The sequence below is a fragment of the Scyliorhinus torazame genome, unplaced genomic scaffold (genome assembly GCF_047496885.1).
Source record: "Scyliorhinus torazame isolate Kashiwa2021f unplaced genomic scaffold, sScyTor2.1 scaffold_51, whole genome shotgun sequence".
In the NCBI taxonomy this organism is placed as follows: Eukaryota; Metazoa; Chordata; class Chondrichthyes; order Carcharhiniformes; family Scyliorhinidae; genus Scyliorhinus; species Scyliorhinus torazame.
The window spans coordinates 725353-741820 of record NW_027307778.1 but is presented as its reverse complement, the minus strand read 5'-3'; positions in this window follow the sequence as shown (position 1 = coordinate 741820).

The window sequence follows — 16468 nt, the reverse complement described above, 5'->3', positions numbered from 1 at the left end:
AATGTCCGGCAAAAAATACTTAATTTTGATGCAAGCCGACTGAAACCAATCGTCAAATTACTCAAAATGCTTAAGTCGCCGAGAAAATCACCTTTTTCCCCACAATGAATGACTGGCAAAACAGTTAATTTTGAAGCAAGCCGTTCTGAAACCAATCGGCAAATTACTCAAAATGCTTAACTCGCCGGGAAAATGACTTTTTTCCACAATGAATGTCTGGCAAAAAATAGTAAATTTCAATGCAATTCGCCTGAAACCAATCGGCAAATTACTCAAAATGCTTAACTCGCCGAGAAAATCACTTTTATCACACAATGAATGTCTGGCAGAAAATAGTCAATTTTGATGCAAGCCCTTCTGAAACCAATCGGTAAATTACTCAAAACGCTTAACTCGCCGAGAAAATCACTTTTGTTCCACAATGAATGCCTGGCAAAAAATAGTTAATTTTGAAGCAAGCCGTTCTGAAACCAATCGGCAAATTACTCAAAAGGCTTAACTCGCCGGGAAATCACTTTTTTCCAAATGAATGTCTGGCAAAAAATAGTTAATTTTGATGCAAGCCGTTCTGAAATCCATCGGCAAATAACTCAAAATGCTTAACTCGCCGAGAAAATCACTTTTTTTCCACAATGAATGTCTGGCAAAAAATAGTAAATTTCAATGCAAGCCGTCTGAAACCAATCGGCAAATTACTCAAAATGCTTAACTCGCCGAGAAAATCACTTTTATCACACAATGAATGTCTGGCAGAAAATAGTCAATTTTGATGCAAGCCCTTCTGAAACCAATCGGCAAATTACTCAAAACGCTTAACTCGCCGAGAAAATCACTTTTGTTCCACAATGAATGCCTGGCAAAAAATAGTTAATTTTGAAGCAAGCCGTTCTGAAACCAATCGGCAAAATGCTTAACTCCCCGGGAAAATCACTTTTTTCCACAATGAATGTCTGGCAAAAAAATAGTAAATGTTGATGCAAGCCGTTCTGAAACCAATCGGCAAATAACTCAAAATGATTAACTCGCCGGGAAAATCACTTTTGTTCCACAATGAATATCTGGCAAAATATAGTAAATTTCAATGCAAGCCACTCTGAAACCAATCGGCAAATTACTCAAAACGCTGAACTCGCCGAGAAAATCACTTTTGTTCCACAATGAATGTCCGGCAAAAAATACTTAATTTTGATGCAAGCCGTCTGAAACCAATCGGCAAATTACTCAAAATGCTTAAGTCGCCGAGAAAATCACCTTTTTCCCACAATGAATGACTGGCAAAACAGTTAATTTTGAAGCAAGCCGTTCTGAAACCAATCGGGAAATTACTCAAAATGCTTAACGCGCCGAGAAAGTAATTTTTTTCAACAATGAATGTCTGGCAAAAAATAGTAAATTTCAATGCAAGCCATTCTGAAACCAATCGGCAAATAACTCAAAATGCTTAAATCGCCGAGAAAATAAATTTTTACCCACAATGAATGTCTGGCAAAAAATAGTAAATTTCAATGCAAGCCATTCTGAAACCTATCGGCAAATAACTCAAAATGCTTAACTCGCCGAGAAAATCACTTTTTTCCCACAATGAATGTCTGGCAAAAAATAGTTAATTGTGATGCAAGCCGTTCTGAAACCAATCGGAAATAACTCAAAATGCTTCACTCGCCGAGAAAATCACTTTTATCACACAATGAATGTATGGCAAAAAATAATTAATTTTGATGCAAGCCGTTCTGAAACGAATCGGCAAATTACTCAGAATGCTTAACTCGCCGAGAAAATCACTTTTTTCCCACAATGAATGTCTGGCAAAAAATATTAAAATTTAATGCAAGCCATTCTGAAACCAATCGGCAAATAACTCAAAATGCTTAACTCGCCGAGAAAATCACTTTTTACCCACAATGAATGTCTGGCAAAAAATAGTCAATTTCAATGCAAGCCATTCTGAAACCTATCGGCAAATAACTCAAAATGCTTAACTCGCCGAGAAAATCACTTTTTTCCCACAATCAGTGCCTGGCAAAAAATAGTTAATTTTGAAGCAAGCCGTTCTGAAACCAATCGGCAAATTACTCAAAATGCTTAACTCCACGGGAAAATCACTTTTTTCCACAATGAATTTCTGGCAAAAAAATAGTAAATTTTGATGCAAGCCGTTCTGAAACCAATCGGCAAATTACTCAAAATGCTTCACTCGCCGAGAAAATCACTTTTATCACACAATGAATGTATGGCAAAAAATAATTAATTTTTATGCAAGCCGTTCTGAAACGAATCGGCAAATAACTCAAAATGCTTAACTCGCCGAGAAAATCACTTTTTACCCACAATGAATGTCTGGCAAAAAATAGTCAATTTCAATGCAAGCCATTCTGAAACCTATCGGCAAATAACTCAAAATGCTTAACTCGCCGAGAAAATCACTTTTTTCCCACAATGAGTGCCTGGCAAAAAATAGTTACTTTTGAAGCAAGCCGTTCTGAAACCAATCGGCAAATTACTCAAAATGCTTAACTCGCCGGGAAAATCACTTTTTTTCCACAATGAATGTCTGGCAAAAAATAGTTAATTTTGATGCAAGCCGTTCTGAAACCAATCGGGAAATTACTCAAAATGCTTAACGCGCCGAGAAAGTCATTTTTTTCAACAATGAATGTCTGGCAAAAAATAGTAAATTTCAATGCAAGCCATTCTGAAACCAATCGGCAAATAACTCAAAATGCTTAAATCGCCGAGAAAATCAATTTTTACCCACAATGAATGTCTGGCAAAAAATAGTAAATTTCAATGCAAGCCATTCTGAAACCTATCGGCAAATAACTCAAAATGCTTAACTCGCCGAGAAAATCACTTTTTTCCCACAATGAATGTCTGGCAAAAAATAGTTAATTGTGATGCAAGCCGTTCTGAAACCAATCGGAAATAACTCAAAATGCTTCACTCGCCGAGAAAATCACTTTTATCACACAATGAATGTATGGCAAAAAATAATTAATTTTGATGCAAGCCGTTCTGAAACGAATCGGCAAATTACTCAGAATGCTTAACTCGCCGAGAAAATCACTTTTTTCCCACAATGAATGTCTGGCAAAAAATATTAAAATTCAATGCAAGCCATTCTGAAACCAATCGGCAAATAACTCAAAATGCTTAACTCGCCGAGAAAATCACTTTTTACCCACAATGAATGTCTGGCAAAAAATAGTCAATTTCAATGCAAGCCATTCTGAAACCTATCGGCAAATAACTCAAAATGCTTAACTCGCCGAAAAAATCACTTTTTTCCCACAATCAGTGCCTGGCAAAAAATAGTTAATTTTGAAGCAAGCCGTTCTGAAACCAATCGGCAAATTACTCAAAATGCTTAACTCCACGGGAAAATCACTTTTTTCCACAATGAATGTCTGGCAAAAAAATAGTAAATTTTGATGCAAGCCGTTCTGAAACCAATCGGCAAATTACTCAAAATGCTTAACTCGCCGGGAAAATCACTTTTTTTCCACAATGAATGTCTGGCAAAAAATAGTTAATTTTGATGCAAGCCGTTCTGAAACCAATCGGGAAATTACTCAAAATGCTTAACGCGCCGAGAAAGTCATTTTTTCCACAATGAATGTCTGGCAAAAAAAAGTTAATTGTGATGCAAGCCGTTCTGAAACCAATCGGGAAATTACTCAAAATGCTTAACGCGCCGAGAAAGTCATTTTTTCCACAATGAATGTCTGGCAAAAAAAAGTTAATTGTGATGCAAGCCGTTCTGAAACCAATCGGAAATAACTCAAAATGCTTCACTCGCCGAGAAAATCACTTTTATCACACAATGAATGTATGGCAAAAAATAATTAATTTTGATGCAAGCCGTTCTGAAACGAATCGGCAAATTACTCAGAATGCTTAACTCGCCGAGAAAATCACTTTTTTCCCACAATGAATGTCTGGCAAAAAATATTAAAATTTAATGCAAGCCATTCTGAAACCAATCGGCAAATAACTCAAAATGCTTAACTCGCCGAGAAAATCACTTTTTACCCACAATGAATGTCTGGCAAAAAATAGTCAATTTCAATGCAAGCCATTCTGAAACCTATCGGCAAATAACTCAAAATGCTTAACTCGCCGAGAAAATCACTTTTTTCCCACAATCAGTGCCTGGCAAAAAATAGTTAATTTTGAAGCAAGCCGTTCTGAAACCAATCGGCAAATTACTCAAAATGCTTAACTCCACGGGAAAATCACTTTTTTCCACAATGAATTTCTGGCAAAAAAATAGTAAATTTTGATGCAAGCCGTTCTGAAACCAATCGGCAAATTACTCAAAATCCTTCACTCGCCGAGAAAATCACTTTTATCACACAATGAATGTATGGCAAAAAATAATTAATTTTTATGCAAGCCGTTCTGAAACGAATCGGCAAATTACTCAAAATGCTTAACTCGCCGAGAAAATCACTTTTTTCCCCACAATGAATGTCTGGCAAAAAATATTAAAATTCAATGCAAGCCATTCTGAAACCAATCGGCAAATAACTCAAAATGCTTAACTCGCCGAGAAAATCACTTTTTACCCACAATGAATGTCTGGCAAAAAATAGTCAATTTCAATGCAAGCCATTCTGAAACCTATCGGCAAATAACTCAAAATGCTTAACTCGCCGAGAAAATCACTTTTTTCCCACAATGAGTGCCTGGCAAAAAATAGTTACTTTTGAAGCAAGCCGTTCTGAAACCAATCGGCAAATTACTCAAAATGCTTAACTCGCCGGGAAAATCACTTTTTTTCCACAATGAATGTCTGGCAAAAAATAGTTAATTTTGATGCAAGCCGTTCTGAAACCAATCGGGAAATTACTCAAAATGCTTAACGCGCCGAGAAAGTCATTTTTTTCAACAATGAATGTCTGGCAAAAAATAGTAAATTTCAATGCAAGCCATTCTGAAACCAATCGGCAAATAACTCAAAATGCTTAAATCGCCGAGAAAATCAATTTTTACCCACAATGAATGTCTGGCAAAAAATAGTAAATTTCAATGCAAGCCATTCTGAAACCTATCGGCAAATAACTCAAAATGCTTAACTCGCCGAGAAAATCACTTTTTTCCCACAATGAATGTCTGGCAAAAAATAGTTAATTGTGATGCAAGCCGTTCTGAAACCAATCGGAAATAACTCAAAATGCTTCACTCGCCGAGAAAATCACTTTTATCACACAATGAATGTATGGCAAAAAATAATTAATTTTGATGCAAGCCGTTCTGAAACGAATCGGCAAATTACTCAGAATGCTTAACTCGCCGAGAAAATCACTTTTTTCCCACAATGAATGTCTGGCAAAAAATATTAAAATTCAATGCAAGCCATTCTGAAACCAATCGGCAAATAACTCAAAATGCTTAACTCGCCGAGAAAATCACTTTTTACCCACAATGAATGTCTGGCAAAAAATAGTCAATTTCAATGCAAGCCATTCTGAAACCTATCGGCAAATAACTCAAAATGCTTAACTCGCCGAAAAAATCACTTTTTTCCCACAATCAGTGCCTGGCAAAAAATAGTTAATTTTGAAGCAAGCCGTTCTGAAACCAATCGGCAAATTACTCAAAATGCTTAACTCCACGGGAAAATCACTTTTTTCCACAATGAATGTCTGGCAAAAAAATAGTAAATTTTGATGCAAGCCGTTCTGAAACCAATCGGCAAATTACTCAAAATGCTTAACTCGCCGGGAAAATCACTTTTTTTCCACAATGAATGTCTGGCAAAAAATAGTTAATTTTGATGCAAGCCGTTCTGAAACCAATCGGGAAATTACTCAAAATGCTTAACGCGCCGAGAAAGTCATTTTTTCCACAATGAATGTCTGGCAAAAAAAAGTTAATTGTGATGCAAGCCGTTCTGAAACCAATCGGGAAATTACTCAAAATGCTTAACGCGCCGAGAAAGTCATTTTTTCCACAATGAATGTCTGGCAAAAAAAAGTTAATTGTGATGCAAGCCGTTCTGAAACCAATCGGAAATAACTCAAAATGCTTCACTCGCCGAGAAAATCACTTTTATCACACAATGAATGTATGGCAAAAAATAATTAATTTTGATGCAAGCCGTTCTGAAACGAATCGGCAAATTACTCAAAATGCTTAACTCGCCGAGAAAATCACTTTTTTCCCCACAATGAATGTCTGGCAAAAAATATTAAAATTCAATGCAAGCCATTCTGAAACCAATCGGCAAATAACTCAAAATGCTTAACTCGCCGAGAAAATCACTTTTTACCCACAATGAATGTCTGGCAAAAAATAGTCAATTTCAATGCAAGCCATTCTGAAACCTATCGGCAAATAACTCAAAATGCTTAACTCGCCGAGAAAATCACTTTTTTCCCACAATCAGTGCCTGGCAAAAAATAGTTAATTTTGAAGCAAGCCGTTCTGAAACCAATCGGCAAATTACTCAAAATGCTTAACTCCACGGGAAAATCACTTTTTTCCACAATGAATGTCTGGCAAAAAAATAGTAAATTTTGATGCAAGCCGTTCTGAAACCAATCGGCAAATTACTCAAAATGCTTAACTCGCCGGGAAAATCACTTTTTTTCCACAATGAATGTCTGGCAAAAAATAGTTAATTTTGATGCAAGCCGTTCTGAAACCAATCGGGAAATTACTCAAAATGCTTAACGCGCCGAGAAAGTCATTTTTTCCCACAATGAATGTCTGGCAAAAAAAAGTTAATTGTGATGCAAGCCGTTCTGAAACCAATCGGAAATAACTCAAAATGCTTCACTCGCCGAGAAAATCACTTTTATCACACAATGAATGTATGGCAAAAAATAATTAATTTTGATGCAAGCCGTTCTGAAACGAATCGGCAAATTACTCAAAATGCTTAACTCGCCGAGAAAATCACTTTTTTCCCCACAATGAATGTTAGGCAAAAAATACTAAAATTCAATGCAAGCCATTCTGAAACCAATCGGCAAATAACTCAAAATGCTTAACTCGCCGAGAAAATCACTTTTTACCCACAATGAATGTCTGGCAAAAAATAGTCAATTTCAATGCAAGCCATTCTGAAACTTATCGGCAAATAACTCAAAATGCTTAACTCGCCGAGAAAATCACTTTTTTCCCACAATGAGTGCCTGGCAAAAAATAGTTAATTTTGAAGCAAGCCGTTCTGAAACCAATCGGCAAATTACTCAAAATCCTTAACTCCCCAGGAAAATCACTTTTTTCCACAATGAATGTCTGGCAAAAAAATAGTAAATTTTGATGCAAGCCGTTCTGAAACCAATCGGCAAATTACTCAAAATGCTTAACTCGCCGGGAAAATCACTTTTTTTCCACAATGAATGTCTGGCAAAAAATAGTTAATTTTGATGCAAGCCGTTCTGAAACCAATCGGGAAATTACTCAAAATGCTTAACGCGCCGAGAAAGTCATTTTTTTCAACAATGAATGTCTGGCAAAAAATAGTAAATTTCAATGCAAGCCATTCTGAAACCAATCGGCAAATTACTCAAAATGCTTAACGCGCCGAGAAAGTCATTTTTTCCACAATGAATGTCTGGCAAAAAAAAGTTAATTGTGATGCAAGCCGTTCTGAAACCAATCGGAAATAACTCGAAATGCTTCACTCGCCGAGAAAATCACTTTTATCACACAATGAATGTATGGCAAAAAATAATTAATTTTGATGCAAGCCGTTCTGAAACGAATCGGCAAATTACTCAAAATGCTTAACTCGCCGAGAAAATCACTTTTTTCCCCACAATGAATGTCTGGCAAAAAATATTAAAATTCAATGCAAGCCATTCTGAAACCAATCGGCAAATAACTCAAAATGCTTAACTCGCCGAGAAAATCACTTTTTACCCACAATGAATGTCTGGCAAAAAATAGTCAATTTCAATGCAAGCCATTCTGAAACCTATCGGCAAATAACTCAAAATGCTTAACTCGCCGAGAAAATCACTTTTTTCCCACAATCAGTGCCTGGCAAAAAATAGTTAATTTTGAAGCAAGCCGTTCTGAAACCAATCGGCAAATTACTCAAAATGCTTAACTCCACGGGAAAATCACTTTTTTCCACAATGAATGTCTGGCAAAAAAATAGTAAATTTTGATGCAAGCCGTTCTGAAACCAATCGGCAAATTACTCAAAATGCTTAACTCGCCGGGAAAATCACTTTTTTTCCACAATGAATGTCTGGCAAAAAATAGTTAATTTTGATGCAAGCCGTTCTGAAACCAATCGGGAAATTACTCAAAATGCTTAACGCGCCGAGAAAGTCATTTTTTCCCACAATGAATGTCTGGCAAAAAAAAGTTAATTGTGATGCAAGCCGTTCTGAAACCAATCGGAAATAACTCAAAATGCTTCACTCGCCGAGAAAATCACTTTTATCACACAATGAATGTATGGCAAAAAATAATTAATTTTGATGCAAGCCGTTCTGAAACGAATCGGCAAATTACTCAAAATGCTTAACTCGCCGAGAAAATCACTTTTTTCCCCACAATGAATGTTAGGCAAAAAATACTAAAATTCAATGCAAGCCATTCTGAAACCAATCGGCAAATAACTCAAAATGCTTAACTCGCCGAGAAAATCACTTTTTACCCACAATGAATGTCTGGCAAAAAATAGTCAATTTCAATGCAAGCCATTCTGAAACCTATCGGCAAATAACTCAAAATGCTTAACTCGCCGAGAAAATCACTTTTTTCCCACAATGAGTGCCTGGCAAAAAATAGTTAATTTTGAAGCAAGCCGTTCTGAAACCAATCGGCAAATTACTCAAAATCCTTAACTCCCCAGGAAAATCACTTTTTTCCACAATGAATGTCTGGCAAAAAAATAGTAAATTTTGATGCAAGCCGTTCTGAAACCAATCGGCAAATTACTCAAAATGCTTAACTCGCCGGGAAAATCACTTTTTTTCCACAATGAATGTCTGGCAAAAAATAGTTAATTTTGATGCAAGCCGTTCTGAAACCAATCGGGAAATTACTCAAAATGCTTAACGCGCCGAGAAAGTCATTTTTTTCAACAATGAATGTCTGGCAAAAAATAGTAAATTTCAATGCAAGCCATTCTGAAACCAATCGGCAAATTACTCAAAATGCTTAACGCGCCGAGAAAATCACTTTTTCTCCAATCTGAATGTCTGACAAAAAATAGTTAATTTTGATGCAAGCCGTTCTGAAACCAATCGGCAAATAACTCAAAATGCTTAACTCCCCGGGAAAATCACTTTTTTTACCACAATGAATGTCTGGCGAAACATAGTAAATTGCGATGCAAGCCCTTATGAAACCAAACGGCAAATTACTCAAAATGCTCAACGCGCCGAGAAAATCACTTTATTCCCACAATGAATGTCTGGCAAAAAATAGTTAATTCTGATGCAAGCCGTTCTGAAACCTATCGGCAAATAACTCAAAATGCTTAACCCGCGGAGAAAATCACTTTTTTCCCACAATGGATGTCTGCCAAAAAATAGTTAATTTTGATGCAAGCCGTTCTGAAACCAATCGGTAAATTACTCAAAATGCTTAACTCGCCGGGAAAATCACTTTTTTTCCACAATGAATGTCTGGCAAAATATAGTAAATTTCAATGCAAGCCACTCTGAAACCAATCGGCAAATTACTCAAAACGCTTAACTCGCCGAGAAATCACTTTTGTTCCACAATGAATGTCTGGCAAAGAATAGTTAATTTTGATGCAAGCCGTCTGAAACCAATCGGCAAATTACTCAAAATGCTTAACTCGCCGAGAAAATCACCTTTATCCCACAATGAATGACTGGCAAAAAATAGTAAATTTCACTGCAAGCCATTCTGAAACCAACAGGCAAATAACTCAAAACGCTTAACTCGCCGAGAAAATCACTTTTGTTACACAATGAATGTCTGGCAAAAAAGTTAATTTTGAAGCAAGCCGTTCTGAAACCAATCGGCAAATTACTCAAAATGCTTAACTCGCCGGGAAAAATACTTTTTTCCACAATGAATGCCTGACAAAAAATAGTTAATTTTGATGCAAGCCGTTCTGAAATCAATCGGCAAATAACTCAAAATGCTTAACTCGCCGAGAAAATCACTTTTTTTCCACAATGAATGTCTGGCAAAAAATAGTTAATTGTGATGCAAGCCGTTCTGAAACCAATCGGCAAATAACTCAAAATGCTTAACTCGCCGAGAAATCACTTTTGTTCCACAATGAATGTCTGGCAAAAAATAGTTAATTTTGATGCAAGCCGTCTGAAACCAATCGGCAAATTACTCAAAATGCTTAACTCGCCGAGAAAATCACCTTTATCCCACAATGAATGACTGGCAAAAAATAGTAAATTTCACTGCAAGCCATTCTGAAACCAACAGGCAAATAACTCAAAACGCTTAACTCGCCGAGAAAATCACTTTTTTCCCACAATGAATGTCTGGCAAAAAATAGTAAATTTTGATGCAAGCCGTTCTGAAAACAATCGGCAAATTACTCAAAATTCTGAAAGCGCCGAGAAAATCACTTTTTTCCCACAATGAATGTCTGGCAAAAAATAGTTAATTGTGATGCAAGCCGTTCTGAAACCAATCGGCAAATTACTCAAAATGCTTAACGCGCCGAGAAAATCACTTTTTCTCCAATCTGAATGTCTGACAAAAAATAGTTAATTTTGATGCAAGCCGTTCTGAAACCAATCGGCAAATAACTCAAAATGCTTAACTCCCCGGGAAAATCACTTTTTTTACCACAATGAATGTCTGGCGAAACATAGTAAATTGCGATGCAAGCCCTTATGAAACCAAACGGCAAATTACTCAAAATGCTCAACGCGCCGAGAAAATCACTTTATTCCCACAATGAATGTCTGGCAAAAAATAGTTAATTCTGATGCAAGCCGTTCTGAAACCTATCGGCAAATAACTCAAAATGCTTAACCCGCGGAGAAAATCACTTTTTTCCCACAATGGATGTCTGCCAAAAAATAGTTAATTTTGATGCAAGCCGTTCTGAAACCAATCGGTAAATTACTCAAAATGCTTAACTCGCCGGGAAAATCACTTTTTTTCCACAATGAATGTCTGGCAAAATATAGTAAATTTCAATGCAAGCCACTCTGAAACCAATCGGCAAATTACTCAAAACGCTTAACTCGCCGAGAAATCACTTTTGTTCCACAATGAATGTCTGGCAAAAAATAGTTAATTTTGATGCAAGCCGTCTGAAACCAATCGGCAAATTACTCAAAACGCTTAACTCGCCGAGAAATCACTTTTGTTCCACAATGAATGTCTGGCAAAAAATAGTCAATTTTGATGCAAGCCCTTCTGAAAGCAATCGGCAAATTACTCAAAACGCTTAAATCGCCGTGAAAATCACTTTTTTCCCACAATGAATGACTGGCAAAAAATAGTAAATTTCACTGCAGAGATTCTGAAACCAATAGACAAATTACTCAAAACGCATAATTCGCCGAGAAAATCACTTTTGTTCCACAATGAATGTCTGGCAAAAAAGTTAATTTTGAAGCAAGCCGTTCTGAAACCAATCGGCAAATTACTCAAAATGCTTAACTCGCCGGGAAAAAGACTTTTTTCCACAATGAATGTCTGACAAAAAATAGTTAATTTTGATGCAAGCCGTTCTGAAATCAATCGGCAAATAACTCAAAATGCTTAACTCGCCGAGAAAATCACTTTTTTTCCACAATGAATGTCTGGCAAAAAATAGTTAATTGTGATGCAAGCCGTTCTGAAACCAATCGGCAAATAACTCAAAATGCTTAACTCGCCGAGAAAATCACTTTTTTCCCCACAATGAATGACTGGCAAAAAATAGTAAATTTCAATGCAAGCCATTCTGAAACCAATCGGCAAATAACTCAAAATGCTTAACTCGCCGAGAAAATCACTTTTTACCCACAATGAATGTCTGGCAAAAAATAGTTAATTTTGAAGCAAGCCATTCTGAAACCAATCGGCAAATTACTCAAAATGCTTAACTGGCGGGAAAAATCACTTTTTTCCACAATGAATATCTGGCAAAAAGTAGTAAATTTTGATGCAAGGCGTTCTGAAACCAATCGGGAAATTGCTCAAAATGCTTAACTCGCTGGGAAACTCACTTTTTTCCCACAATGAATGTCTGGCAAAAAATAGTAAATTTCAATGCAAGCCATTCTGAAACCAATCGGCCAATTACTCAAAATGCTTAACGCGCCGAGAAAATCACTTTTTCTCCAATCTGAATGTCTGACAAAAAATAGTTAATTTTGATGCAAGCCGTTCTGAAACCAATCGGCAAATTACTCAAAATGCTCAACGCGCCGAGAAAATCACTTTTTTCCCACAATGAATGTCTGCCAAAAAATAGTTAATTCTGATGCAAGCCGTTCTGAAACCTATCGGCAAATAACTCAAAATGCTTAACTCGCGGAGAAAATCACTTTTTTCCCACAATGAATGTCTGCCAAAAAATAGTTAATTTTGATGCAAGCCACTCTAAAACCAATCGGCAAATTACTCAAAACGCTTAACTCGCCGAGAAATCACTTTTGTTCCACAATGAATGTCTGACAAAAAATAGTTAATTTTGATGCAAGCCTTCTGAAACCAATCGGCAAATAACTCAAAATGCTTAACTCGCAGAGAAAATCACTTTTTTTCCACAATGAATGTCTGGCAAAAAATAGTCAATTTTGATGCAATCCCTTCTGAAACCAATCGGCAAATTACTCAAAACGCTTAACTCGTCGAGAAAATCACTTTTATCACACAATGAATGTATGGCAAAAAATAATTAATTTTGAAGCAAGCCGTTCTGAAACCAATCGGCAAATTACTCAAAAATGCTTAACACGCCGAGAAAATCACTTTTGTTCCACAATGAATGTCTGGCAAAAAATAGTTAATTTTGATGCAAGCCGTTCTGTAATCCATCGGCAAATAACTCAAAACGCTTAACTCGCCGAGAAAATCACTTTTGTTCCACAATGAAAGTCTGGCAAAAAATAGTTAATTTTGAAGCAAGCCGTTCTGAAACCAATCGGCAAATTACTCAAAATGGTTAACTCGCGGGGAAAATCACTTTTTTTCAACAATGAATGTCTGGCAAAAAATAGTTAATTTCAATGCAAGCCATTCTGAAACCTATCGGCAAATAACTCAAAATGCTTAACTCGCGGAGAAAATCACTTTTTTCCCACAATGAATGTCTGGCAAAAATAGTTAATTTTGATGCAAGCCGTTCTGAAACCAATCGGCAAATTACTCAAGATGCTTAACTCGCCGAGAAAACCACTTTTTTCCCACAACGAATGTCTGGCAAAAAATAGTCAATTTCAATGCAAGCCATTCTGAAACCAATCGGCAAATAACTCAAAATGCTTAACTCGCCGAGAAAATCACTTTTTACCCACAATGAATGTCTGGCAAAAAATAGTCAATTTCAATGCAAGCCATTCTGAAACCTATCGGCAGATAACTAAAAATGCTTAACTCGCCGAGAAAATCACTTTTTTCCCCGAATGAATGTCTGGCAAAAAATAGTCAATTTTGATGCAAGTCCTTCTGAAACCAATCGGCAAATTACTCAAAACGCTTAACTCGCCGAGAAAATCACTTTTCTTCCACAATGAATGCTTGGCAAAAAATAGTTAATTTTGAAGCAAGCCATTCTGAAACCAATCGGCAAATTACTCAAAATGCTTAACTGGCGGGAAAAATCACTTTTTTCCACAATGAATATCTGGCAAAAAATAGTAAATTTTGATGCAAGCCGTTCTGAAACCAATCGGTAAATTGCTCAAAATGCTTAACTCGCTGGGAAACTCACTTTTTTCCCACAATGAATGTCTGGCAAAAAATAGTAAATTTCAATGCAAGCCATTCTGAAACCAATCGGCCAATTACTCAAAATGCTTAACGCGCCGAGAAAATCACTTTTTCTCCAATCTGAATGTCTGACAAAAAATAGTTAATTTTGATGCAAGCCGTTCTGAAACCAATCGGCAAATTACTCAAAACGCTTAACTCGCCGAGAAAATCACTTTTCTTCCACAATGAATGCTTGGCAAAAAATAGTTAATTTTGAAGCAAGCCATTCTGAAACCAATCGGCAAATTACTCAAAATGCTTAACTGGCGGGAAAAATCACTTTTTTCCACAATGAATATCTGGCAAAAAATAGTAAATTTTGATGCAAGGCGTTCTGAAACCAATCGGGAAATTGCTCAAAATGCTTAACTCGCTTGGAAACTCACTTTTTTCCCACAATGAATGTCTGGCAAAAAATAGTAAATTTCAATGCAAGCCATTCTGAAACCAATCGGCCAATTACTCAAAATGCTTAACGCGCCGAGAAAATCACTTTTTCTCCAATCTGAATGTCTGACAAAAAATAGTTAATTTTGAAGCAAGCCGTTCTGAAACCAATCGGCCAATTACTCAAAATGCTTAACTCGCGGAGAAAATCACTTTTTTCCCACAATGAATGTCTGCCAAAAAATAGTTAATTTTGATGCAAGCCACTCTGAAACCAATCGGCAAATTACTCAAAACGCTTAACTCGCCGAGAAATCACTTTTGTTCCACAATGAATGTCTGACAAAAAATAGTTAATTTTGATGCAAGCCTTCTGAAACCAATCGGCAAATAACTCAAAATGCTTAACTCGCAGAGAAAATCACTTTTTTTCCACAATGAATGTCTGGCAAAAAATAGTCAATTTTGATGCAAGCCCTTCTGAAACCAATCGGCAAATTACTCAAAACGCTTAACTCGTCGAGAAAATCACTTTTATCACACAATGAATGTATGGCAAAAAATAATTAATTTTGAAGCAAGCCGTTCTGAAACCAATCGGCAAATTACTCAAAAATGCTTAACACGCCGAGAAAATCACTTTTGTTCCACAATGAATGTCTGGCAAAAAATAGTTAATTTTGATGCAAGCCGTTCTGAAATCCATCGGCAAATAACTCAAAACGCTTAACTCGCCGAGAAAATCACTTTTGTTCCACAATGAATGTCTGGCAAAAAATAGTTAATTTTGAAGCAAGCCGTTCTGAAACCAATCGGCAAATTACTCAAAATGGTTAACTCGCGGGGAAAATCACTTTTTTTCAACAATGAATGTCTGGCAAAAAATAGTTAATTTCAATGCAAGCCATTCTGAAACCTATCGGCAAATAACTCAAAATGCTTAACTCGCGGAGAAAATCACTTTTTTCCCACAATGAATGTCTGGCAAAAAATAGTTAATTTTGATGCAAGCCGTTCTGAAACCAATCGGCAAATTACTCAAAATGCTTAACTCGCCGAGAAAATCACTTTTTTCCCACAATGAATGTCTGGCAAAAAATAGTTAATTTTGATGCAAGCCGTTCTGAAACCAATCGGCAAATTACTCAAAATGCTTAACTCGCCGAGAAAACCACTTTTTTCCCACAATGAATGTCTGGCAAAAAATAGTTAATTGTGATGCAAGCCGTTCTGAAACCAATCGGCAAATAACTCAAAATGCTTAACTCGCCGAGAAAATCACTTTTTACCCACAATGAATGTCTGGCAAAAAATAGTCAATTTCAATGCAAGCCATTCTGAAACCTATCGGCAGATAACTAAAAATGCTTAACTCGCCGAGAAAATCACATTTTTCCCCGAATGAATGTCTGGCAAAAAATAGTCAATTTTGATGCAAGCCCTTCTGAAACCAATCGGCAAATTACTCAAAACGCTTAACTCGCCGAGAAAATCACTTTTCTTCCACAATGAATGCTTGGCAAAAAATAGTTAATTTTGAAGCAAGCCATTCTGAAACCAATCGGCAAATTACTCAAAATGCTTAACTGGCGGGAAAAATCACTTTTTTCCACAATGAATATCTGGCAAAAAATAGTAAATTTTGATGCAAGCCGTTCTGAAACCAATCGGGAATTTGCTCAAAATGCTTAACTCGCTGGGAAACTCACTTTTTTCCCACAATGAATGTCTGGCAAAAAATAGTAAATTTCAATGCAAGCCATTCTGAAACCAATCGGCCAATTACTCAAAATGCTTAACGCGCCGAGAAAATCACTTTTTCTCCAATCTGAATGTCTGACAAAAAATAGTTAATTTTGATGCAAGCCGTTCTGAAACCAATCGGCAAATTACTCAAAATGCTCAACGCGCCGAGAAAATCACTTTTTTCCCACAATGAATGTCTGCCAAAAAATAGTTAATTCTGATGCAAGCCGTTCTGAAACCTATCGGCAAATAACTCAAAATGCTTAACTCGCGGAGAAAATCACTTTTTTCCCACAATGAATGTCTGGCAAAAAATAGTTAATTTTGATGCAAGCCTTCTGAAACCAATCGGCAAATAACTCAAAATGCTTAACTCGCAGAGAAAATCACTTTTTTTCCACAATGAATGTCTGGCAAAAAATAGTCAATTTTGATGCAAGCCCTTCTGAAACCA